Here is a 26137-nt window from a genome sequence, read left to right as displayed (position 1 = left end):
TGAATATAGCCATTTGTCTATTAGAGATATACAACTATGTATATATAATTTAAGGATGAAATTCTATGATCCCCAGGATCTCCTTAAAAATACTTTAGGGGAATAGGGGAAGTGTCAGGACAGATGAAACAAGATTAAGTAAAATGGGTTGATAAGTATTAAAGCTGAGTGATAGGTACATGGGCATATGGGGTAATAATACTATAGTCTATTTGGGGGGGCTTTAATACTCCAGAATGGGAAGTTAACATTTATATCAATCAATAAACACAGACATACTTACATATCATACATAAAGGCTTTAGGGCAGTTTATTTCTATACCTGACTTATGCCCAGGGGAAGAAAGTGAGTGAAAGAACATGAATAACATTGGGACCCCTGAGCCAGCAGAAATGGATGCTCTTGTCTAACTGTGTAAACCTTAGGACAGGAGCATCTCCCTTTCTTCTTTGTGGAATCACTGAGAGAAAGAGCCCTAGTAAGAGTCACAGTGAGGACAGAAAGCTCAATCCAAGTCAGTTTTTCAGATAGCCTGTGTGTCCACAGGTGAGCAAAAAAGAGGTAGCTGCAGTTCTCGCTGACATGACACCTGGAACTTAGATCCGATTTGGGGTATAATGATCTCAACAGAGGCTTCATTAGGTGTAAGGGCACTCCTGTGGGCAGCAGTGGAAGTTGACGAGGGCCTTGCTTTGGAATGTTTCAGAGTCAGCAACGACAGTGGACTCCCAGATTCCACAGCAGCTAGGCTAACACCTTCCGCAGCAATCAGTCACGATGTGATCACTGTGATTCCCAGTCACATGGGGGACGGAGGTGGAGGGGGGAGGAGGTGGAGCGGGGAGAGGAGGTCTAGATTTCCCACTGATCTAGGCATGTGGGGTATGTGTTGACAAACCAAAGACATCCCTATGGTGAGACGTGCGTTCTTCACTTGGTGAAGCAGGATTTTCTCATTACCCAGTTCTTGAATTACACAATCGTATCATTACAGTTTATGGAAACAGCTAACTCTGACTATGATTCAGAGGTGTGACCAGAGTATTTCTCCCACTCCCTTGTCCCTTGTGTAATCTTGGGCTGGTTGCTCTTCTTTAAATTAGGTTAATAAATACCTTGCCTTTCTGCCTCCAGACTTGTTGTGAGGATCTTAAGAGATAATGTATGGAACTATAATTTTTGTGAACTATCACGTGCTATACAAATGTTAGGCATTATTATTATTATTATTATAAGTGACTAGGTGATTTCTAGTTGAAAGCCCCTTATTTCCTTTTGTTTGTTGTTAATAATAGATGTTTAATTAATACATTATAAAATTAGATAGTAAGAAACAACAACAGAGAAGTTTAGCATATGGTATGATTCTTCTGAATTCTTCTGTTACCTAGGTATTCCCAGGAATAAGAAAAATCTTATCCAGTTAATATAGTTATATCCTTGAATACATTCTCATCGATTGAGGAGACAAATTTATTCTATAAATAATTCCTATTACTATTTTATAGTCTCAAAGTTCATAAGTCAATATTTCTTCTGACCCTTCGCCAGCTAGCTCAGCTAGTAGTGTCCTCCCAATATTTTTTTTTCCTCCCAATATATTTATATTAATACTAAGGTGGCAAGTCTAATCCCCTGTCAGGGTACCAACAAGAATCAGCCAATGAATGCATAAATAAGTGGAACAAGTCCTCTCTCTTTCTCTTTCTAAAAATCGATAAATACATTTTTATTTTTATTTTTTTTTAATTTTTATTTTATTAATTTTTAGAGAGGAGAGAGAGTGAGTGAGAGAGAGAGAGAGAGAGAGAAGGGGGAGGGAGGAGCAGGAAGCATCGACTCCCATATGTGCCTTGACCAGGCAAGCCCAGGGTTTTAAACCGGCGACCTCAGCATTCCAGGTTGACACTTTATCCACTGCGCCACCACAGGTCAGGCAGTAAATACATTTTTAAAAAATATTTCTTCTGTTTCAATTGGGGAACTACTAGAACGTGAGCTGGCAAACTGTAGCCTGTGGAACAAATCTGGCCGTGACCTATTTTGCATGGTCTGCAATCTAACAATTATTTTGACATTTTGAAATAGTTTTTTTAAATCTAAGGAACAATATTTCATGACACATGAAAATTATATGAAATTCACATTTCGGTGCCTATTTGCTGGCACACAGCCACCCCCGTTTTGCTTATGCATAGTCTGCGGCTGCTACAGCAGTTGGGTAGTTGTGAGAAACCATATGGTCCACAAAGCCTGAAATGTTTACTTTCTGGTCTTTTACAGAAGAGTTTGTGTGTCCCTAGAATAGAGGATTCAAAGGGACAGAAATTATTTTTTGTGCGTATGTGACAGAGACAAAGAGAGGGACAAATAAGGACAGACAGACAGAAAGGGAAAGAGATGAGAAGCATTATTTCTTCATTGTGGCACCTTAGTTGTTCATTGATTGCTTTCTCATATGTGCCTTGACCGGGGGGCTACAGCAGACTGAGTGACCCCTTGCTCAAGCCAGCAACCTTGGGCTCAAGCTGGTGAGCCTTGTTCAAACCAGATGAGCCCACGCTCAAGCCAGCGACCTTGGGGTTTCAAACCTGGATCCTCTGCGTCCCAGTCCGACACACTATCCACTGCACCACTGCCTGGTCAGGCTGTTGTTTTTTTTAATTATAGGTTGCCAGCTCTCTCTTAAGATAAATAAACCTAAAATATATGGACACAAGGTATGCATATGCAGTAACAAAATTCACAGTTATGGTTTTAATATGCAATGAGTAGAGTTGAGTCAATTAAAATTTATTTATAAAATATAATAAATAAAACATAAATAAATAGAATACAAGTTAAATTCTTAAAAATATCCCCGGTCAATGCACATATGAGTGCTCACTTTGGCAGCACATTATACTAAAATTGGAATGATACAGAGAAGATTAGCATGGCCCCTGCACATGATGACACGCAAATTCGTAAAGCGTTTCATATTTAAAAAATATATATATATATATATATATATATATATATATATGGCTGCCCAATTTGCTCAATGTTGGTGGCAGGGTAAAGAGAATGGGGAGCATAATTATTCTCTGATTAACAAGCAGTAGAAACTGACTGGCTAAGGGGGAAAGGCAATTTACTGGAAAGAGGGTTCTTAAACAGTTTCAAAATTGAGGGGAGAGCTGGAGATCATGACTTTTGGAAGAACATGACACTGGAAAGCTCCGGGCCCTCAGCAGCAAGAGATCCTGGGCCTGCTCTCAGGATATCTTTATAAGACTTTAGGAGCCTGCCATTTGAATTTTGGGGAGAAATAAATGAATGGGCCCATTTATGGCCCAGTAGCCAAGGAGACACAGTAATGTGATTGGGAGCCTCAGTAGAACCCCATGTTTGGAAAGAAGAAAAAACAAAGAGGAAGTAAGAAGGGGGAAGGGATGCCAGGTAGACACAAAAACCAATAGATGTGTTCACAGGGAGCTTGTCAGGAAACATGGATTTAATCCTAACTTTAGTACCACATGGATGAATGTGACTAAGCCATCTCTTTCCGTTTCAGCTAAGGGTACTTCCAGTATATGTTAGTGGAAAAGTAGGGGTGCAATTAGACTCGCCTACTATAAAACTATTCACCACAGTACATAAAACTCTTATCCTCAATCATATTTTTAAAGTTAAAGAACAATATCTTCCAGCCCTGGCAGGGTGGTTTAGTTGGTTATAGCATCTTCCTGAAACGTAGAGGTTTGATCCCTGGCTAGGGCACATACGGGAGCAGATCAGTGTTCCTGTCTTTCTCCCTCTCTCCCTTTCTCTCTCTCTCTTTCTCTCTCTCTCTCTCTCAAATCAATACAATAAACATTAAAAAAAAAGAAGAAAAATATCTTCCAAAGAATCACATTAGAAGATAATTATGTTGCTACTATCACCACTCTATTCAACATGATACTAGAGTTTTCAGCCAGCACAATAAGACAAGAAAGAGAAATAAAAGACATTAGGATTGTAAAGGAAGAAAAGACTTACCACTTTTGGCCCTGGTTGGTTGGCTTAGTGGTAGAGCATCGGCCCAGTGTGTTGATGTTCCTGGTGGATTCCCAGTCAGGGCACACAGGAGAAGCACCTATCTGCTTCTCCACCCCTCCCCCTCTCCTCTTTCTCTCTCTCCCCTCCTCCATCTCTTCCCCTCCCGCAGCCATGGCTTAATTGGAGCTAGTTGGCCCAGGGCACTGAGGATGGCCTCTGCCTCAGGTGCTAAGAAGAGTTTGGTTGCTTAACAACAGAGAAGTTCCCCAGATGGACAGAGCATCACCCCCTAGTGGGCTTGCTGGGTGGATCCCCAATAGGAGTGCATGTGGGAGTCTGTTTCTCTGCCTCCCCTCCTCTCACTGAATTAAAAAAAAAAAAAGAATTATCACTTTTTTGCAGATGGTATGATTATATATATATACAATATTCAAATAATCTATAAAATATTATAATTAATAAGTGAATTCAGCTATGTCACTGAATGAGGGTCGATACACAAAATTTCACTTTATTTCTATACAGCAACATTGTGACAAAAGAAAAAATTTAACGGTACTATTTACAACATCAAAAAAATTAAATATGTAGGAATAAAGTTAATAAAAAAATGCACAGTTAACTTTCTCAAACTATTTATAGATTAATGCAGTCCCAGTGAAAATCCCGGAAGATATTTTCTGGTGGAAATTGACAAGCTCATTCTAAAATTTATAAAGAAATGTAATGATGAAGAAGAGCTGAGGCACCAGATATCGTAACCTAGTAGAGTGACAAACTGTTCTTGTTTGCCAGTGACTGAGGGGTTTCCTGGGACATAGTGGTTTCTGTTTTAAAGCTCAGAAAGTTACATACATCAAATCATTATGTTGTATACTTTCAAATAATACAATGTTTTATGTCAGTTACGTCGCAATAAAACTGGAGGGAAAAATCACAATGTATTGGGAAAACCAGAACAAGTTAGTTACCTTAAGACTTAGTATAGAGCTTGACCTGTGGTGGCGCACTGGGTAAAGCATTGACCTGGAATGCTGAGGTTGCTGGTTTGAAACCCCAGGCTTGCCTGGTCAAGGCACATATGGGAATTGATACTTCCTGCTCCTCCCTCTGTTCTCTCTATCTCTTTCCTCTCTCTCTCCTCTCTCTCTAATAAAAATGAATAAATTAAAAAAATAAAATCAATAATAAAAAAAAAGACAGTATAGAGCTACAGTTATTAAGACAGGTTGATCTTGGCACAACTGTATTAAAAAATAAACCAATAAAAGAGAACAGAGAGATCAGGAATAAACCCATAAATGTTTTATCATCTGACTATGACAAAAATGGCACAGCAGTAGTATTCGGGAAAGGATGGTCTTTTTCCATAAATGGTGCTGGATAATTAATTGACTATCCATATAGCAATCAATGACTGCAACACTAAGAGGAACGACTAAGTGGAACAATGAATTGATGCTTCTTTTTATTCCTTTCTCTCTTCTTTCTCTCAAATCAATAAAATAATTAAAATTAATTAATTAATTAAAAAACCCACTATAAGATAATACTATATATCCACTAGAATAACTAAAATGAAAAAGACAGACAATACCAAGTACTTGTAAAAATACGGGCAACTAGAACTTCCACACTTTGCTAAAAGCGGTATCAAATGGTACCACCATTCTGGGAAGCTCTTTGGTAATGACTATTAAAACTAAACACATTCATACCCTGTGACCTATAGATTCCACTTTTAGGTGCATACCAAGGCACCTCATAAAGGATTTAGACCTTGGGACCACAAGTTTAAATGCGTACAGAGAGAGGTCAGGCAAGTAATATTAATTGCTGACCAGACATTTTCAGTGGAAGTGATTTACACTAGACACCCTTTGGCATACCTGCCCTTCACATTTTTGTTTACTTTCCTCTGGAAACAAGCCCTGCCATCATGTCTAGACCTCAAGGTTCTGCCTCTCTTTCTCCCTTTATGCGGCTGGTTGCTCTTGGATAGAAACCTTCCCCAAGCCAGGCGCATGGACGCCGATCTCCTTGGAGGGCAGCGCACCATTCCCCAGCTGTTGTGAATGTGGGCTGCTAGTAGCTCACAGCTGCCCCCTTCTCTTGAATTGCTTTGCCCCATTATGCTTGAGAAGCTATGCCCTGCCCTGGAGGCAGCCCACAGCCAATAACTGATGGATATGGGGGTACAAAAGGCAAGCTCTATTGCTTCAAGATGGGGTAACTGACTGCAGTGTTCTTCACTCTCCAGATCCCACTGTGGGATCAGGCTGAGGCTAGACTTGCTCAGTTCTGTCTTCTGTTCTGCCGCATCCTGCTTCCTTCACTGAGAGCATTCCCTCCATAAATCACTTGCACCAGCATCTCTCTGCTTCTAGGGAACCTGAGCAGATTCACAGGGACCATAAGATGCTGTTTCCTCAAAGAGCCAGAGAGCCTAGACACGCTGAAACCATCCTATCAATGGCTACACAACCATGAATTCCTGGAGCTCTGTTTTCTCCCTTGCTGAGCTGTGGCTTTCAGCATTCCTTTGATTTCATTAAAAAAAACAAAAAAAAACAAAAAAAAACCAACCAGGAGCATTCCAATAATCCCTCTTTTTTTTTCTGGTTTAAGTCAGCCCAACTCCATTTTCTTCCCTGAAACCAACATAACCTTAGCTAATACGATGGGTAATCCAGGCCGGACCTAACGTAGCGTTGGAGATAGGACCCAAGGCTTGGTGGGATAACCTCAGTTAGAATCCTGAGGGAAAAGTTCATTGATTCCTCTCCTGTTCCCTTGGCACCAGTAACTAGAAGTGTTGCCGGGAACGCTCCCATCCTTTGAACCTTCAGGAATTCGCCTTGCGGAGGAGGAGCTCATTTGTTACCGAGGGTAGTGTTTCCCTGAGACCTTCCCGATTCCCTGGAGACACTGAGGGCTAAATTCCTTCCACTGGTCATCATCCTCTGGCATGTCCCTCTGTGTCCAGTCTTGTTCAGGAAGGCTCTAGAACCTCTCTGTGCCTTCTTATCACTTAAATCTGCTCTTTTACATCTTATGGTCCTCCGGGTGCCTGTGCACGCCTGCAGACGCCCGTGAGTTTGCATCCACATCACGAAAGCAGAGGGAGGAGTTGGGCGGCGGGGGGCGGGGAGTCAGAGGGGAGTGGCCAGATTTCAAATCACTTAGGTACAGGTTATAAAGAAAGGGTAACACAACCTAAGCCGGATTCGTTCCACTCAGAATTCTTCACTGATTCGTCAGAAGATTGATCCTTCTGACCCAGACTCTCCCCTCTCAAGAGTCGAAGGCAGCTTGTGTCGGAGCCAGAAATCGTGCCTCTAGAGCCGTGGTATGCAGTTTAGCCCACGACACGTTTCAACCCAAGCCAAATGTATTCAATAGACAGAGCAGGATGATATTTTAAGATATTAACCTACATTCTGATTTTCAGTGGGCATGTCTTCCTCTTCCCTCCCTCCATTAAGCAGACAGTCTCAGGACAGACATGCTGCAGAGGTAAGAGGAAAAAGTTGACAAGCCTTTCTGGCGTGTTCCTAATAGCTGGTAGGTGCTGTACACTGATGAGCCACTGTTTTTAGAGCACCCACAACAGGCAGGCTCAGTTAAGGTAAAGATTGACCTTTGTTAGGGGAAAAAACTGGCCTAGGACATCATTACCTGCCATGAACTGCCTTTAAGCAGAAAGTTTTTATTTCAGGCCATGCTATGTGGTGACTTCAGGTCTCTGAGTTTGTAAGGCCGCCACGAAGTCCTCCCCTGAGCTTGTCAAGGTTAGTATGTGGCCCCTTTTTCCTCCACATGCTTCTAAGATTTTAGCTCTGAAAAAGCCATGGAGCTGATGAGGACTTCCTACCTTCAAGAAAGAGTCTGGACCCGGAGAGCCAGAGGGGTGGGGAACCCGCCCCCTGCTTCACAACCTGCTTGCTGTCTGATCCGCCTCTGAATTCTACTATACAAACCAGCAGGGCGGGAGCTTAGTCTCCTTATTACTGCTGTCTCCCCAGTGACAGCGGTGACAAGGAGAATAAGTGAATGGATGAATGAATGAATGAATTTTGTTTGTTGAATGAATGAATGAATGAATGACCAGCCAAGTAGTTAGGGGCAGACTTGGCTCCAGATGTTACATGTCCTCCTGAATTTCTGTCCAGGCTCTTTCTCAAACTGTAAGTTTTCAAAGGAAAAGTCAGCCCTTCCATAAGGGCTTTTAACAAAAAAACTAAGAGGGAAATAAAGCATAACAGGAGATCCGATGACAGGGACAGTTTTTATTTTTTTATTTATTTTTATTTTTTGTATTTTTCTGAAGCTGGAAACGGGGAGAGACAGTCAGACAGACTCCCGCATGTGCCCGACTGGGATCCACCCGGCACGCCCACCAGGGGCGACGCTCTGCCCACCAGGGGGGGTCGCTCTGCCGAGACCAGAGCCACTCTAGCGCAGAGGCCAAGGAGCCATCCCCAGCGCCCGGGCCGTCTTTTGCTCCAATGGAGCCTCGGCTGTGGGAGGGGAAGAGAGAGACAGATAGGAAGGAGGGGTGGGGGTGGAGAAGCAAATGGGCGCTTCTCCTATGTGCCCTGGCCGGGAATCGAACCCAGGTCCCCCACATGCCAGGCCGACGCTCTACCGCTGAGCCAACCGGCCAGGGCCGACAGGGACAGTTTTTAGAAGCACAGATGACCACGGTGGAAGCCTAGAGGAGCCTCTCCTGGTGGAGGCCGCCTAAAGCCGTGTGCAAATTCATTGCTAGAATTCTCCCGGAGCCACTTGAGCTGGTTGCTCTCACCTGGGAATAGGCATATTCTAGGGTTAAAAGGTTCCCCAGGGAAAATGTTCCACCTACCTAGAACTTCTTGCCACGTAGGTGTCCCCTTTCTTCTGCCAACATGGAGCCAGTCACTCAGCTGGTCCCGGCCCATGGTGGGGTGCTAAGCAAACCTACGAAATCAGGAGCCTGAGCAATTGGCTCCAAGGAGTTTATAGACTTTGGGGGAAGGGAACAGATGTGCTTCTGAAACAAGAACAAGGATGGCTATGACAGTGATTTTGCTGCACCCAATTTAAATAATAGCCTAAGCAAAGACAGGTGGATGAAAGGCACCAAGAGGGAAGGCAGCAAGGCGGGTCAAAGGCCTGAGAGAAGGAGGGAAGGCTTCTGCTCAGCATCTCTTCCCCCTTCTGATTGCAGCACCTTGATTATCCCTTGAGAAACTGCCCCTAACATATTGAATGTAATTTCGATGGGACTGTCAATTAAAGTGCTATGGCCAAGGGGTATGTGTGACTGAGTAACTGAGACTGGGCCATTCACCTTCTTTCTTCCAGAGACTTGAATCTTGAGTACAGGGGCATAAGGGTAGAAAAATCTATCCTGATAGAGGTACCTTGCAGGGACTGCCCATTAATTCCTGCTACCTAAGCTACCCTTATTTTTCTTCTTTCAGGAACCTGACAGGTCAGATTCCGTAAATTCTGTCGGCTTTCCCATATCATTCCAATGAAGTCTTTTAAAGGTCAGCTGCTGTTGCTGGCAACCTGAGAATCCTGCCTTGGACAAAAAGTTCCTGGAACGTGGGAGATGTGAGCCTTAGACCAGGGGTCGGGAACCTATGGCTCGTGAGCCAGATGTGGCTCTTTTGATGGCTGCATCTGGCTCGCAGACAAATCTTTAATAAAAATAATAATAACGTTAAAAATATAAAACATTCTCATGTATTACAATCCATTCATTTCCTATCGCTCATGTTTATGGTTAGTCGTTGTATGGCTCTCACGGAATTACATTTTAAAATATGTGGTGTTCATGGCTCTTTCAGCCAGAAAGTTTCCTGACCCCTGCCTTAGAAGAATAATAGCTGGGAAGGATGAGTAGCTTATCCTTAAAGGTAAGGAGGACTTTATTAGCAAAGCCTCTCAAGAATTCTGCTTGGCCTGGCCCCCAGGGGAGACCTCAAGGAGGTGTCAGAAATCAAACGGAAAGCGGGGGTGGAGGACTAGAATGAGAAAGTTCTTTCCTATTGTCTGGAGGGTATATGGCCTTTCTCTTAGAGTGATGTCATTAGGGCCGTTAATCAGAGAAAGCTGCAGAAGGAGTCAGAGCCAGCCAGCAGAGAAGTGCACGGGACACATTAGAAACTGGGGATGGGCCAAAGAAGTGAGTTGTGCTTGGAAATATCATCCATCTGGTGAGTTGAGGCAGCAAAGAATTGGGAAGCACTACTGAAGGGAAGTGAGAGCTTATGGGAAAGGGGAGAATATGAGGATGGGCGACTGTTTGTAAGGAGCAGAAGGAAGGGACTGGCTGGGTTTGAATCCTGGCTGCATCGCTGACTTTGTGTGATTGATTTTCTTACCCTTAAGTGCTCCCTACCCTCCATCTCATTCAGTGGCTTGCAAAAAAGACAAGTGTTCAATAATGATGGCTTAGTAGCATTATTTTTATCAGTAAAATGTGATTATATTAATACAAATTGCTCATTAACAAGTATTATTATTACCAGTTACATTTCAGATTCAAAGCCACAGACCATTGCTGCATATACACCTCCCCACCCACCCACCCACAAACCACACAATTATACTTCAGAAATACCCCCGGGGCCCAACTGGAAATAACAGGCTAATAAGACACCTGAGACAAAGCCAATGAGATGTCATAAAAGAAAAGATCCGCCTGACCTGTGGTGGCGCAGTGGGACAAAGCCTCGACCTGGAACACTGAGGTCGCCAGTTCAAAACCCTGGGCTTGCCTGGTCAAGGCACATATGGGAGTTGATGCTTCCTGCTCCTCCTCCTTCTCTCTCTCTCTCTCTCTCTCTTTCCCCTCTCTCTAAAAATCAATAAATAAAATATTAAAAAAAAAAAGAAATAGTGGTCAGTTTGTTGATTTAAATTAAAAAAAAAAAAAAGAAAAGATCCATCAGGCGTAAACTTTGACCATTATGTTAATAGGGAAATGGTGATCAGAGAGTCTGAGCTATAGGATGGACAGGGACCCAAGTGACAGGCAGAGTGAGGACAATATCCTGAGATACTTCTTGTTTTGATAGGATTCTTGGAAATGACATAAATACAGCCTACGCTGCTTAAACGGGAGTGTGATGGTCCATGAAGTACTCGGTTCTCTCGGGACCAGACCTGAAAGTGTATCCCTATACAAGAATGCGGAGCGATGGAGGGAGTGTGGACCTGGGAGACAGGAGTTCTGGAGTCCACAGCGGGTCTGTTAGGGCCTATGGGAAGTGAGTCATTCTCTCAAAGTCTGGCTTTCCCATTTTAGTAGCTTCTGACCATGGTATGTGCACCTCTCCTCCACTTTTGAATATGGACCGACCACTCTGTCTGAATCACCCTAATCTCACTCCTTCCCAGATGTTCTCAGGATCTCTGAGCTTTAAGCACATGTGTCCTTCCCCAGCACTGACATTTTATCCCAAAAGACAGTTGGAAAACATGGACATCATCCTCAGGTGACCATATGCTAACAAGTGGGCCATTCCTCTGGGTCACGAGGCATAAGGACGTAAGCTATAAGGCTACGCTTCCCATCACTGCTACAAGGCAAGAGGGACAAATATTATTAACCTCATTTTCAGACAAAGAATCTGAATCTTAGTGAGGTAGAGTGACTTGCCCAGAATCAGAGCTGGGAAGTGGTCACTCAGCCCCACATACATCCACGCTGTCTGCCTCTAACCCAGGGTACTCTCCTTCATATTCAGTTATGTCTATTGTCTTATTGTCTCCAGGGTCTGAGAGGCCTTCTGTGCTCAGAATCTGGGAACAGTTCTCTTCAAGTAGAGGGGACTTCTTGGGAAGACCCTCAGAATGTGTCTAAAAGCTTCCTAAGAGGTGTTGGGAGTATATCAGTGAATAAGGCACAAGGTTCCCCATCGCTGTGGAATTTACATTACATTAGAATAGGGAGTGTGTATCAGAAATATCAGAATGGGAGAAAGTGTTGCAATTTTTAATACAAACATCAGGAAAGTCTTAGTGAGAAGGTGACATTTGAGCAAAGACTTGAAGAACAGGGACTGAACCATGGGATATGTGGGTGTAAAGCCAGCAGGCAGGGCCACCAGGGCCACTATCAGAGCCGCCCAGCCCATGCAGATTCGCACTGGATTCGGACAGTCGGTAAAGAAACAACGGAGCCAAAAACTGATAGGCCATTCTCTTTAATTCTAGCTTGCACCCAGCAGGCAAGTAAAAATACACACTGGGCTCCAAAACCCACTCACATTCAGTGCTCACAAAGCTACTGACTTATCCGAGTTTCCTAGAATCAAAGGTTTCTAGCTCACCAGCCTTATTCTCCTCTGTTCCCCATCTCCTTCCTTCTCCAGCGTCAAACTGCACAAACTGGCCTCTCAATCAACACTCCGCCATCTTGGCTGCTTCTCCTGGCCACATGGCCTCTTTCTGCTCTCTCCTCTAATGATAATCTCAGGAACCAAAAGAGCAAGCTCCCATTCTGTTCCCATTTTATAGGGTAGATCCAAAACCTTTAATCCAATATACAAAATAGGGAAGTCTCTAATACAAAGTCACTTCTCTGAGACATAATTGGATTGTACCACCCCACATCAAAACGGGTGGGGAAAGGCTTAATCCCAAAACCAAGCCCCAGGCTGCAAGGATTCTCAACACACATTAATATCACCTGGGCAACGGCCTCACGTGGGCAGCACTATCTTTAACAAAGTGAGCATAATACATTTTATCTGCCCAACAGTGGGCAAAGAGGATTCCAGGCAAACAGAGGAGCCAGTGCAAAGGTCCTGAGGCAGAAACATTTCTAATGTCTGCAAGGAACAGCAAAGAGGACAGGTGGCTATAGCACAGAGGGCAGAAGCATCTGGTTAAACAACCATGTGCTGATAAATGATTATTAACTGACTTTTGACAAAGCCCTGATTGGTAGCATTTATTGAATGCCATGGTGCAAATACTCCCATTGTGGCTGACTTCAATCTACCAAGGTGACATTGCTAAATATAGAGTTGGGAAGAGAAGTGTACAGTCAGTCTCGGGTATCGAGAGTCCTCCAGCACACCTCTGCCTGCAGGCTGGTGGGCGTGAGGGTACTAAGCTCACAGTGGGATGTGGACTGGAGAAACGGGTTTGGTGGTCATCTGCAGAGGATGGTCGTTGGGTCCAGGGAAACAGCAAGATGACCCATAGAGTTGGCTCAGGGTCAAGAGAAGGGAAGAAAGGAGAGACTAATGCAACACCAACATGTACTTGTCACGTGAAAAGGAAGCCTCTTTGAAGGTGGAAGAAGACTTGGAAGAGAAAATCAGTAGCTCCAGTCGGTATTCGTGGAAGCCTGCGGGTAGGAATTCTCAAGAAGATCCCCACCGCCAGATAAAGCAGAGAGATCGGTTATGTGGGGCTTGGAAAATGTCCGTTGCATTTCAAAGTTAGCAGGTTATCATTTCTTTTTTTTTTTTTTTTTTTTTTTTTTTTCATTTTTCTGAAGCTGGAAACAGGGAGAGACAGTCAGACAGACTCCCGCATGCGCCCGACCAGGATCCACCCGGCACGCCCACCAGGGGCGACGCTCTGCCCACCAGGGGGCGATGCTCTGCCCATCCTGGGCGTCGCCATGTTGTGACCAGAGCCGCTCTAGCGCCTGAGGCAGAGGCCACAGAGCCAACCCCAGCGCCCGGGCCATCTTTGCTCCAATGGAGCCTCGGCTGCGGGAGGGGAAGAGAGAGACAGAGAGGAAAGCGCGGAGGAGGGGTGGAGAAGCAAATGGGCGCTTCTCCTGTGTGCCCTGGCCGGGAATCGAACCCGGGTCCTCCGCACGCTAGGCCGACGCTCTACCACTGAGCAAACCGGCCAGGGCAGGTTATCATTTCTTAACCAGAGAGAGGAGGACAAGAGCCAGAATGTACAGAGGAAAATGAGAGAGGGAAGCTGGCCTTTGGGGTGTTCTGTTAATTCTATTAATAACAAATTACTTCCAAACTAGTAGCTTCACACAACAATAAGCATTAATTTTGTAAGGGTCAGGAATTGAGGAGCAGTGTAGCTGGGGAGCTCCGACCTGGAGTGTCTCGGGAGGTGCAGTGAGGATGTTGGCCAGACTGTGGTCAGATTAACTAGAGCTACGGAACCTAGCGAGCGAGATGGCTCACTCAGGTGGATGGCAGGTTAGTGCTGGCTGTTGATAGGAGGCTCAAGTCCTGCTCGTGAGGAACTCTCCATGGGGCTGCTGGGATATCCTAACAATATGGCAGCTGGTTTCCTCCAGAGTGGGTGATCCAATAACAGCGCAGCAGAAGATGCAATGTCTTTTATGACTTAGTCTCAGAAGACACATGCCATCACTTCTACAGTGTCCCATCGGACACCCAGACCAGCCATGATTCAGCGTGGATGGGGACAATGTGAGAGCATGTATACCAGGAGGAAAGGATCACTTGGGGCAGGAGGGCACACCTTGGAAGCTGGCACCACAGATGGGACCAGGCATGGCAGGCTTGTAAGACTTGGTGTAATTAGTTGGCCTCGGAATTGCAAACAGGACTCTGATATGCTCATGGAATCACAGGCTATGTTTGGGTTCCCCATAGAGCTGTTAGCCAGGCCCTCGTGCCAGTACCTCTTCCCGTAGACTGTGAGGGTGGTGTAGGAGAAGGCCGAGCAGTATGGAGATGTTTTTCTGTGGGGACCAGAGACCAGCACAGGCTGAGGCCTCGCCTGGAGCCCTATTGTTGAGCCTATTTCAAACACAGACCCCTTGGACGGTACACAATGGCTGGACCTAGAAACCTGTGCAACAAGACAGAAGTAGCATCGTTATCAGAATAAAAGAAGTGTATTTACCCTGGTTCAGCGTAACCTTAATGATGTTACTACCTTTACGATCCCGTTTCTTTGCGATAGTAAAATATATGATTTGGAGGAAATGTCATTACTTTGCAAGTCTGTGTATCATAAATATATACAGGCTTATAATGGTATACACAACACATCCTATAAAGTCTGAAGATGTGAGTCAAATCTGGGTAAACAACTAGAATTTTCTATGTATAATCAATCCCCTTTCGGTGAGTTCTCTGTTGCTTCCATCTTGTGGTCACTTAGAGTAATAACATCTAGACTGTTGCTTTGAGTCCAGTGAATCACCCACCAGACAATGCCATCCAATCAATAGTCATCTGGATTCTGGGCTGCTACTTCCCATGCCAGCTGCCAATTTGTAAGGCAGTCTATACCTGTGTTGTAAAGCTTTGATTATTCGGGAGTTCTTTCTGAGACTGAACCAAATTCTGCCTCGGTCTGATTTCTATCCAACCTGTCTTTTTTCTGTTGACTAATATTTTAAGAATTTGAGGGCAGCTGCTGATCATATTTCCATATATTTTTTCCCTAGACTATATATTTCCACTCTTTTCTCTCTCCTTATGTGTATGATTTCCAGAGCCCTCATTATTCTGGGCTTCTCTCCCGGGTCAGGTTTCCAGGAAGCGCCATCTGAGATCAGGATTCTAGTGCAAGTGATTCCCAGAGGGGGTGTGTGGACGGGTGCCCTCAGGGGACACCTGCAGGGCATAAGAATGTGGGGTGGGGCAGGGGACAGAGCTGAACAGGTACTGTTGGTCAAATAAGTTTGTAAATATGATATATATATATATATATATATATTTGCTCACTAATATTTTGCATTGGGTGTGGGGGACAGGCTGTAAGCAGGCAGGGTCCTTAGAGCCTAAGGTTTAGTTTTAAGCCTAAGCTTTTCCCCACACCCTTGACTGTTGCATGGTAGAGGGTGGTGCGCTCTCATGAGGAATCCCATTATGCCTCAGATAAGTGACTCTGTATCAGAGAGAACTCAGTTGGCTAGAATGTGAACTCCAAACAACAGCAACATGACATTTTAAAGTAATAAAAGTACTTTGTCTTTTGGTGTCACCTTGCCATAAGCACTGATGGAAAACTCTTGATTTGGGAAATCTTATGAGAAAAACATCTTGGGTTTTAGATTAGCACATCCCCACTGTGAGCCTACTCTATTAAAGTTGAGCTGCGAAGGGTGTAAAATCAGTAGCCACAGCCACCATCACAGCCGCCTGGCCCATGCAGGTTCGCATTTGATTCCCTCAGACGGTAATGAAACAACGGAGCCAAGAACTGGTGAGCCATTAGCTTTAATCCTAGCTTGCACCTGGCGGGCAAGAAATACACACAGTGGGAAAACAGTTCCCTTTCCATTCAGGGTTCCCAAAGCCACTGACTTATCCGAGTCCTAGAATCAAAGGTTTGTACCTCACCAGCCTTATTCACCTCTGTTCCCCATCTCCTTCTCTCTGCACAAACTCTGCACAAAGTGGCTTCTCCTTCAGCATTCTGCCATCTTGGCTGCTTCTCTTCTCCTCCATGTGGCTCTGCTCTCTCTCTAATGCTAATCTCAGGAACCAAGAGAAAGCAAGCTCCTGGTCTGCCCCATTTTGTAGTGTAGAAATCACAACCTTTAATCTAATATACAAACAAAGAAGTCTTTGATACAAAGTCACTTAGGGTGGGAAAAGCTTAGTCTTAAAACTAAGCCTTAGGGTATAACAACTCTGCCTGCTTACAGCCTGTCCCCTACTGCAAACTATCAGCGAGCAAACCTATACATCATATTTACAAACTTATTTGACCAACAAAGGGGATTTAATGGTCCCCTTGAATTCTTCGCATCAGATCACATCTGAGATGGATGTGTGGGGCCTGGTCTGGGTAGAAAGACTGAGATAGGAACTTAGCAGAAGGTACACAGATGCCCTTTCCTGGGCAGCCATTCCCCACACGCTGTGAGCGTTGGCTGTACCCTGCTCCTGAGAAGTCCCATGCCCTAATGGGAAGCACTTTGCTCAGAAAGGTTACTCCTACACCCAAACTCCCAGAGCCAATGGCTGAGTGACACAGAGTACAGATGGCTGAGCCACGTGTATCTCCAGGTGGGATAACTGAGCTGCCTTTCACCCTTCAGAGCTGCCCTGGAGATCAGCCTGAGGCTCATCTCCAGCTGAAGGGTCTCAGGGTTCCCAAAGCCACTGACTTATCAGAGTCCTAGAATCAAAGGTTTCTAACTCACCAGCCTTATTCATCTCTGTTTCCCATCTCCTTCTCTCTGCACAAACTCTACACAAACTGGCTTCTCCTTCAGCATTCCGCCATCTTGGCTGCTTCTCCTCTACCCCACGTGGCCTTTCTCTGCTCTCCTTTATAGTGTAGAAATCAAAACCTTTAATTCAATATACAAACAAGGAAGTCTCTGATACAAAGTCACTTATCTGAGGCATAATGGGATTCCTCATGAGAGTGCACCACCCCCTATCATGCAACAGTCAAGGGTGTGGGGAAAAGCTTAGTCTTAAAACTAAGCCTTAGGGCCCTGGCTGGTTGGCTCAGTGGTAGAGCGTCGGCCTGGCGTGCAGGAGTCCCGGGTTCGATTCTCGGTCAGGGCACACAGGAGAAGCGCCCATTTGCTTCTCCACCCCTCCCCCTCTCTTTCCTCTCTGTCTCTCTCTTCCCCTCCCGCAGCCGAGGCTCCATTGGAGCAAAGATGGCCCAGGCGCTGAGGATGGCTCTGTGGCCTCTGCCTCAGGCGCTAGAAGGGCTCTGGATGCAACAGAGCGACGCCCCAGATGGGCAGAGCATCGCCCCCTGGTGGGCATGCCGGGTGGATCCCGGTCGGGCGCATGCGGGAGTCTGTCTGACTGCCTCCCCATTTCCAGCTTCGGAAAAATGCAAAAAAACAAAAAACAAAACAAAAAAAAAAAAATAAGCCTTAGGCTATAGGGACCCTGGCTGCTTACAGCCTGTCCCCCACACCCAATGCAAACTACAAGCAAGCAAACATATATATTATATTTACAAACTTATTTGACCAACAACTGTGAAATACACATTTTCCCCCTAGTTAGAGCCATGAAGCTTTATTGGCATAAAATAAATCCTCTTTTATTTGTTACTCTGTCCACCAAATTCAATAGGTCTTTACATATTTGGTCTCTCTTTACAAAGCAACTTAAATTGTGGTTATGACATCAAACAGATTCCAGGGCTAAGGAACGCATGCCCCCAAATGTAGGAACAAGCCAAATGTCTCAGCCTAGATTTCAGGGTCACTGTGTTTGTCTACATGTAAAATAGGCAAGTTATTTTTAACTAGGCAAAAGCATCCACGTTAGAAAAGTTCACAAGAAAAGTAAATCCCCTTATTATCCCTTCCTTTGGTTCCTGTTCCTGTCCCCAGAGGTAAATTGTGGGTCAAATAAGTTTGCAAATATGATGTATATGTTTACTCACTTACAGTTTGCATTGGGTGTGGGGGACAGGCTATAAGCAGACAGGTTCCTTATAGCCTAAGGCTTAGTCTTTTTTTTATTTTTAAACGGAGACAGAGAGTTAGAGAGAGGGATAGACAAGGACAGACAGGAATGGAGAGATGAGAAGCATCAATCATTAGTTTTTCATTGCACATTGTGACACCTTAGTTGTTCATTAATTGTTTTCTCATATGTGCCTTGACCGTGGGCCTTCAGCAGACTGAGTAACCTCTTGCTCGAGCCAGTGACCTTGGGTCCAAGCTGGTGAGCTTTTGCTCAAACCAGATGAGCCCATGCTCAAGCTGGCAACCTCGGGGTCTCGAACCTGGGTCCTCGGCATCCCAGTCTGATGCTCTATCCATTGCGCCACTGTTTGGTCAGGCAAGACTTAGTCTTAAGACTAATCTTTTCCCACACTTTTAATACTAACTTCTCAACACTAAGCTTTTCCCCACACCCTTGACTGTTGCATGATGTGGGGTGGTGCCCTCTTATGAGGAATCCCATTTATGCCTCAGATAAGTGACTTTGTATCAGAGACTTCCTTATTTGTATATTGGCTTAAAGCTTTGGATTTCTACACTATAAAATGGGGCAGGTTGGGAACTTGCTCTCTCTTTTTTTTTTTTTTTTTTTTTTCTTTTTTTTCATTTTTCTGAAGCTTGGAAACAGGGAGAGACAGTCAGACAGACTCCCGCATGCGCCCGACCGGGATCCACCCGGCACGCCCACCAGGGGCGAAGCTCTGCCCACCAGGGGGCGATGCTCTGCCCATCCTGGGCGTCGCCATGTTGCGACCAGAGCCACTCTAGCGCCTGAGGCAGAGGCCACAGAGCCATCCCCAGCGCCCGGGCCATCTTTGCTCCAATGGAGCCTCGGCTGCGGGAGGGGAAGAGAGAGACAGAGAGGAAAGCGCGGCGGAGGGGTGGAGAAGCAAATGGGCGCTTCTCCTGTGTGCCCTGGCCGGGAATCGAACCCGGGTCCTCCGCACGCTAGGCCGACGCTCTACCGCTGAGCCAACCGGCCAGGGCAACTTGCTCTCTCTTGGTTCCTGAAATTAGAATTGCAGAGGAGAAGCAGCCAAGATAGCGGAGTGCTGAAGAAGAAGCCAGTTTGTGCAGAGAGAAGGAGATGGGGAACAGAGGTGAATAAGGCAGGTGAGGTACAAACCTTTAATTCTAGGAAACTCGGATAAGTCAGTGGCTTTGGGAACCCTGAATGGAAAGGGAACTGTTTTCCCACTGTGTGTATTTCTTGCCCGCCAGGTGCAAGCTAGGATTAAAGCTAATGGCTCACCAGTTCTTGGCTCTGTTGTTTCATTACAGTCTGAGCGAATCAAATGCGAACCTGCATGGGCCAGGTGGCTGTGATGGTGGCCGTGGCTACTGGCTTTACATAAATGTTACCAGTTTCTGTACCTCTTTATCCATGTCTGTCCTTCCAAGTATGTATCAATTGTGCTGTATGCATACTACCATCATAATTTCCTTGGAACAGTGTTCTAGTAATAATTTAAGAAATCCTCTCCCCTTTCCAATCCCGTTGTAGTTTGGGTTTCCTCCACACTAGGGACTGAAGCCAGGGCTTAGGTGCGAATAGTTCACTAGGGATGTGATTGGGAGCAGAAGGGAAGGAATAGAGACAGTGAGACGAGGACGGGAGAAAAACTAACGGGAAGATCAGTAGTGAAGGTATAATCAAGAACTTCATGTTGAGTATATTAAATCTTAAATGATTCTAAGACATCCAATGGAGAAGGTAAGCAGATGCTTGTCAAAAAGAGTCAAATTATTCATAATCAATACAATGGAGGCAATTACTGTTTAAGAAAGCCCAGGTTTCCTTTTCCCTGGTGATGGATGTTAGTGAACTGGAGACTGAGCGTTATATCAGACTCTGTTGAGAGTTATCCAGGAGATAAACAACTTACCGTCCGGGCAGCTGCTTTCCAGATGCCAAAATCACCCGTGAGATCTAATATTGCATTAAAAAAAAATGGTCCCAGATGCTACTTTTCACAAACGTCATACTTAAGTCTTCTTAGATGTTTTCCAATATATTAGTCCACAAAGTGGAAGCCATTATCACACTCATTTATTTTTCATGAAGTGTTGTAACAGGAATCGTGGGTTCAGTGAGTGAAGCTGAAAGCCATATTAATAATGTATGTGGAGTACAAGTGATAGGCACTCTTGTCATCTTAACATCGCTGAACGTGTCGGAGCAAAGAGGCACACATGTGGCAACATGGTCACAATCTGCCTGCCTTCTGCCGGGAGATTGGTTACGAAGAAACTAGAGGTGACTCTTTAAGAGTTTTCAGTTTATGTTAGTGGGTCTTCAGGATTAGTGAATAGAAAAACCACCTGAGGATGATTCTAAATCAATAGGTCTCTCCCTCCCTCCCTCTCTCCCTTCCTCCTTCCCTCCCTCCCTCCATCCGTTCCTCCCTCTTTCCCTCCTTTCTTTCCTTCCAACAAATGTTTCTTAAGCTCCTGCCACGTTTTAGACAATGCCTTAGGCCTAAGAATCTACATATTTTATTGTATTTATTCATTTTTAGAGAGGAGAGAGAGAGAGACAGAGAGAGAGAGAGAGAGAGAGAGAAGGGGGGAGGAGCTGGAAGCATCAACTCCCATATGTGCCTTGACCAGGCAAGCCCAGGGTTTTGAACCAGCGACCTCAGCATTTCCAGGTCGACGCTTTATCCACTGTACCACCACAGGTCAGGCAGAATCTACATATTAACAAGCCCTCTAAATGGTATTCAGGTAGGTGGTTCACAGAACACATTGTAGGAGGAGCTGGCCTAAGGAAACCTGTAATTGATACAGTGGTTGTCTCCCTAACACCCATTTTATCCAGCTGCCAACCCGTACCCGCAGATGCCGTGTTATGTTTAGGTATTCACCCTTCTCTGCTCGGCCTCGTGCTCCGGGAGAGGCTGGCCCCAGACCCACAGGGCAGGTACTGATTGTCCTCTGGCAGTCGTGGTTGTCCTGTTCACCCTTTGCAAGGACTGGTTTAGACATGGCCGTGTGATGCAGTTCTGACCAGTGAAACTGAGGGGAAGTGTGGAAAAGGCTTCTGGGAGAGACTGTCTTGCTCCCAATAAAAGGCACACTGGAAAAGATGGTTTCATTATTTATTTGTTTATTTATTTTAAAACTCATTTTTATTTTATTTTTTTTTACAGAGACAGAGAGAGGGATAGACAGGAGATAGACAGGGACAGAGAGAGATGAGAAGCATCAATCATCAGTTTTTCGTTGCAACACCTTAGTTGTTCATTGATTGCTTTCCCATATGTTTCTCGACCATGGGCCTTCAGCAGACCAAGTAACCCCTTGCTTGGGCCAACGACCTTGGGTCCAAGTTGGTGAGCTTTGCTCAAACCAGATGAGCCTGCGCTCAGGCTGGCGACCCCCGGGGTCTTGAACCTGGGTCTTCCGCATCCCAGTCCGACGCTCTATCCACTGCGCCACCGCCTGGTCAGGCTGTTTATTTATTTTAAACAAAGCTGTATCTAGATATGAAGGCTGGCACAAGGGCAGCTACCTTGTGGCAGCAAAGGGGAGGCTAGTCCAAAAATGAAGGCTGTCCACTAGCATGACAGAACAGCAAGCTGGAAAGAATGTTGAGGATGTGGTTGAGCCACTGAATTATCCAACTCTGGAGCTGTCCTGTCCCCTTGGACTTCCGGGTACAGGATAATCAGTTCCTTGTTGTTTAGCCCAATGAATTTGAGTTTCTTTTCTACTTTCTTTTTGTTGTTATTGTTGTTTTTTACAGAGACAGAGAGAGAGTCAGAAAGAGGGATAGACAGGGACAGACAGACAGGAATGGAGAGAGATGAGAAGCATCAATCATTAGTTTTTCGTTGCGACACTTTAGTTGTTCATTGACTGCTTTCTCATATGTTCCTTGACCGCGGGCCTTCAGCAGACCGAGTAACCCCTTGCTCGAGCCAGCGACCTTGGGTTCAAGCTGGTGAGCTTTTGCTCAAACCAGATGAGCTCACGCTCAAGCTGGCGACCTTGGGGTCTTGAACTTGCGTCCTCGACATCCCAGTCCGGCTCTATCCACTGAGCCACCGCCTGGTCAGGCTCTTTTCTACTTTCTGCTAAAACATTCCAACTGATACTTTTACCTTTCAACTGTGCACTTTTAGCTTTATATAATTTACTATGAAATAATTGTAATATAACATCTCTGGTATATTCCCTAGAAGCAGATCCTGAGATAGGGGTTTGAGTGCATGTGATTTATTGAGGTTGCGCTCTCAGGAGAAGCCTGGAAAAGAGGGAGTGAAAAAATAGGAAAAGGGGAAGAGATGAATAAGGATGTGGTCTCAGGCAAAGTCTGTCCCTTGGTCCGATACCTGGGAGGTTCTGGATCTGTGTTGTCTAATGTAGTAACCACTAACCACATATAACTATTTAAATTTAAGTTCATTAATAGGAATTAAAATTTTTAAATTCTGTTCTTTAGTCTCACGTCAAGTGCTTGGTAGCCACATATAGCTAGTGGCTGCCATATTGAACAGAGCAGACATAAGAGCTTCCATCATCACAGAAAATTATACTGGGAAGCATTGTAAAGTGTGTAAACCATAACACAGAGTTGCCTTGCCCTGATGCATTTGTGCTCCAATGATGGTCAACCATTGGCTGTCCCTGTGGGGAGTGGGCATAGCCTCCCAGGGAGATGGCACCTATCAGCTAAGGGCAATTCCGCGGGGCAGAGCACGGAAGGTCACAGTGTCCACCACAGCTCCAAATTCACCATGAGGTAAAAAGATCTAGGTGGAGTAGCAATGGTGACTACTATCATGGTGTCAGGCAAGCCTGAGCCGGGATGCAGTGCTTCTGGCAGGGTGAGTAGGCAGCACTTCTTCCCACTGATCCACACTTCAAATGTAGAATCTCCGGGGATTCCTCCCAGGGAGAACCTTAGATCCCTATTTAATCCTTGTAGTTCAGACACATTCTGACTGGATAAACCTATCTGATGGGTGGGTCTCTCCAGAGACACTCAGGTTTCAGGGGGGACAATGGAGACTCAGAGCACTGACTCTAAGGGAGAAAGGGAAATGGTCCAGGGCGTAAGACCTCGATACATTGTCTGAATGCCAAAGAACGGTGGTGACACTGAACAGAACATGGAGCTACTGCCAGGACTGTCTCATCCAGTTTTTGCATCCCGTTAGAAGGAAGGTGAGGATATAAATTATTATTAAGTGCTCACTATGTTTCTACAGTATACTTTCCTATGTTTAATGACTGTCTACTCTTTGGTTACCTCTTCATGACACCAATTTTGTAATGCCATCTTCTATAAAGAGAACAGAAGTCATTCAGTCTTTTCTCTTGTGTGGTTGATCAAAAGTAATTTTATTATTATTATTATTATTATTATTGCTGCTTGAGAAACATTTTTTTTCGCTTCACAGCTTCTTATGGGAAATGACCCATCTCTACATGCCTCTTCACTTTCTTGGTCAGGGTGACTCCTTGTCTGGGGATAGTCCTCACTCAGATAACACCCATGTGATGGCAATCTTTGGCATTCCAGTAGCTGCTGCCAAAGAGGCTGGGCCAGCCCAGGTCAGGTGCCCCTGCCCCGGGGTGGGGGTGGGGGTGGTGCTGGTGCTGGTGCAGGAGGAGGTGCCATGAGTCTGAGTCATCGTCATGCCTGAGCAGGAAGCAGAGGAGCATCTTATTCAGATCTCCTCCTTGGGGTCAAAGGTAGAATCCACAGGCTATCCAACAGAGGGGGTGTTTTATTAATTTCCCCTCCATGCACAGCAGCCCAACTTCCAACCGCCAGCTCCTACAACTCTGTCTGAGGACTGTTCTCTGGCCACGGAGGCCCACTTGGCTCACCTGCGGGGCAGGCTGCAGGTGTCCAGGAATGTCTTCCCCTCCTCTTGCTTCATTCCCACTCTCCTCCCCACCAGCGTTCAACCAATGATTAATGGGAGCTAGTGTATAAATACCAAAGCTCGGCCCTGCCCGGTTGGCTCAGTGGTAGAGCGTTGGCCTGGTGTGCAGGATCCCGGGTTCGATTCCCAGCCAGGGCACACAGGAGAGGCGCCCATCTGCTTCTCCACTCCTCCCCCTCTCCTTCCTCTCTGTCTCTCTCTTCCCCTCCCGCAGCCAAGGCTCCATTGGAGCAAAGTTGGCCCGGGCACTGAGGATGGCTCCGTGGCCTCTGCCTCAGGTACTAGAATGGCTCTGGTTGCAACAGAGCGACACCCCAGAGGGGCAGAGCATCACCCCCTGGTGGGCATGCCGGGTGGATCCCAGTCAGGCGCATGCGGAAGTCTGTCTGACTGCCTCCCCGTTTCCAACTTCAGAAAAATACAAAACAAACAAACAAACAAAAATACCAAAGCTCCTCTCCCTTGGCTGGGATACCTGAGTGTGAGTATACGCTGGCTCCCAGAGTCACAGTGGAGCTCCACTGGTCCCCGTTGGCTTGAAACTGTCCAAATCCCTTTTATTGTCTGCCTTTCCCATACCGCCTCCCTTCCCCTCCTCCTGGTGTTTTTAGAGCTCCCAAATGAACTATGTACTTGCACTTGAGTCGTTGTCTCAGCATCCGCTTCAAAGGGAACCCACTGGAGGTGCCAAGTGAAGCCCACCAGGCAGTTGTCACTGGGAACTGGGTGATGTGGACATAGTACTGGCAGCTGCTCAGCTGAAACCCTGGCACCATCATCAGGGCACAGAGGCAGCAGTAGAATGCCACGCCTCTGCCTTTGCTGAATAGTTAGTTTGATTCTGGAGTGAACACTATGAACAAGGGCATGAGGCACACAACATGCCACGTACTCCCTGTCACTCTTATCAGTTATAAAGCTGATACTTTGCTCTCCGTCTGTCTGACTTCTGTGTTTATCTCTCAGTTGGCTCAGAACCTGAAAGGAGAGTAGCAGGTTATTAACTGAGCCTCCTGCGACTGTTACAATAAACAAGGGAGAAAGATAGGACCTCAGAATGAGCAAAATCCAGGGACAGGGGTCACGGGGCGGCAAGATGCTGGCTACTGGCTGGAGGGGAGGAGCCAATCTGTAGTCCATACAGGAGGAGGGAGAATGAGATACTAGGTGGCATCCCAGAATAAGCATTCAGGAACAGAGACAAGGCACTGCCAAATAAATAATGCGAGCACTGGGGGCTGCTGGGGATGTGTATGGCCAGTCTTTGCCATCGTCATGGCTATTCCGATGCAAGTTTCCATTAGATTAGGGCAGATGGTAAAGAAACAGTGGAGCCAAAAAATGGTGGGCCATTCCTTTATTCAAGTCTCGTACCAGCCAATGAGCAAACACACAGGGAAAACACTTCCCCTTCACTCAGAGCTCACAAAGCCACTGCCACATTTCTCTGGTTTCACAACCAGGAGAATCTTCTCCGGTTATTCCTAGAATCAAAGGCCCCACCAGTCCCAAAGCCCCTCACCTCTGGTTCCCCATCTGCCAACATGGCTTCTTACTCTGCAAAAACGGCTTCTCTCTCTTTCCCTGCCATCTTGGCTTCTCCTCCCTCTTCTCCTTCTTCTTCCCTGCTCTTTTCAAAACTTTTTGGCGTGGAAACCCCTCCTCCAGCAAACATTAGCATAACAATGGCCATTCCCAAGCAGGAAGGTAATTTGCAATCTCACAGATCACATACCTGGTGCTGCCCAGCGCCTTTTTTTTTTTTTTTTTTTTTTACAGAGACAGAGTCAGAGAGAGGGATAGATAGGGACAGACAG

General features: G+C 45.6%; 1 non-coding gene across 1 annotated transcript; it reads left to right on the top strand.

Moving 5' to 3' along the window:
- Positions 1 to 2881: 2881 nt before the first annotated feature.
- LOC136382662 (U6 spliceosomal RNA) lies at positions 2882 to 2988 on the top strand. Its single transcript, XR_010747288.1, has one exon. It is a non-coding gene; the product is annotated as a U6 spliceosomal RNA (small nuclear RNA).
- Positions 2989 to 26137: the final 23149 nt, after the last annotated feature.

This window comes from Saccopteryx leptura, chromosome 10 (assembly GCF_036850995.1).
Source record: "Saccopteryx leptura isolate mSacLep1 chromosome 10, mSacLep1_pri_phased_curated, whole genome shotgun sequence".
Taxonomy (NCBI): domain Eukaryota; kingdom Metazoa; phylum Chordata; class Mammalia; order Chiroptera; family Emballonuridae; genus Saccopteryx; species Saccopteryx leptura.
The sequence above is the reverse complement of the archived record's forward strand: the minus strand, read 5'-3'. Positions and strand labels throughout refer to the sequence as shown.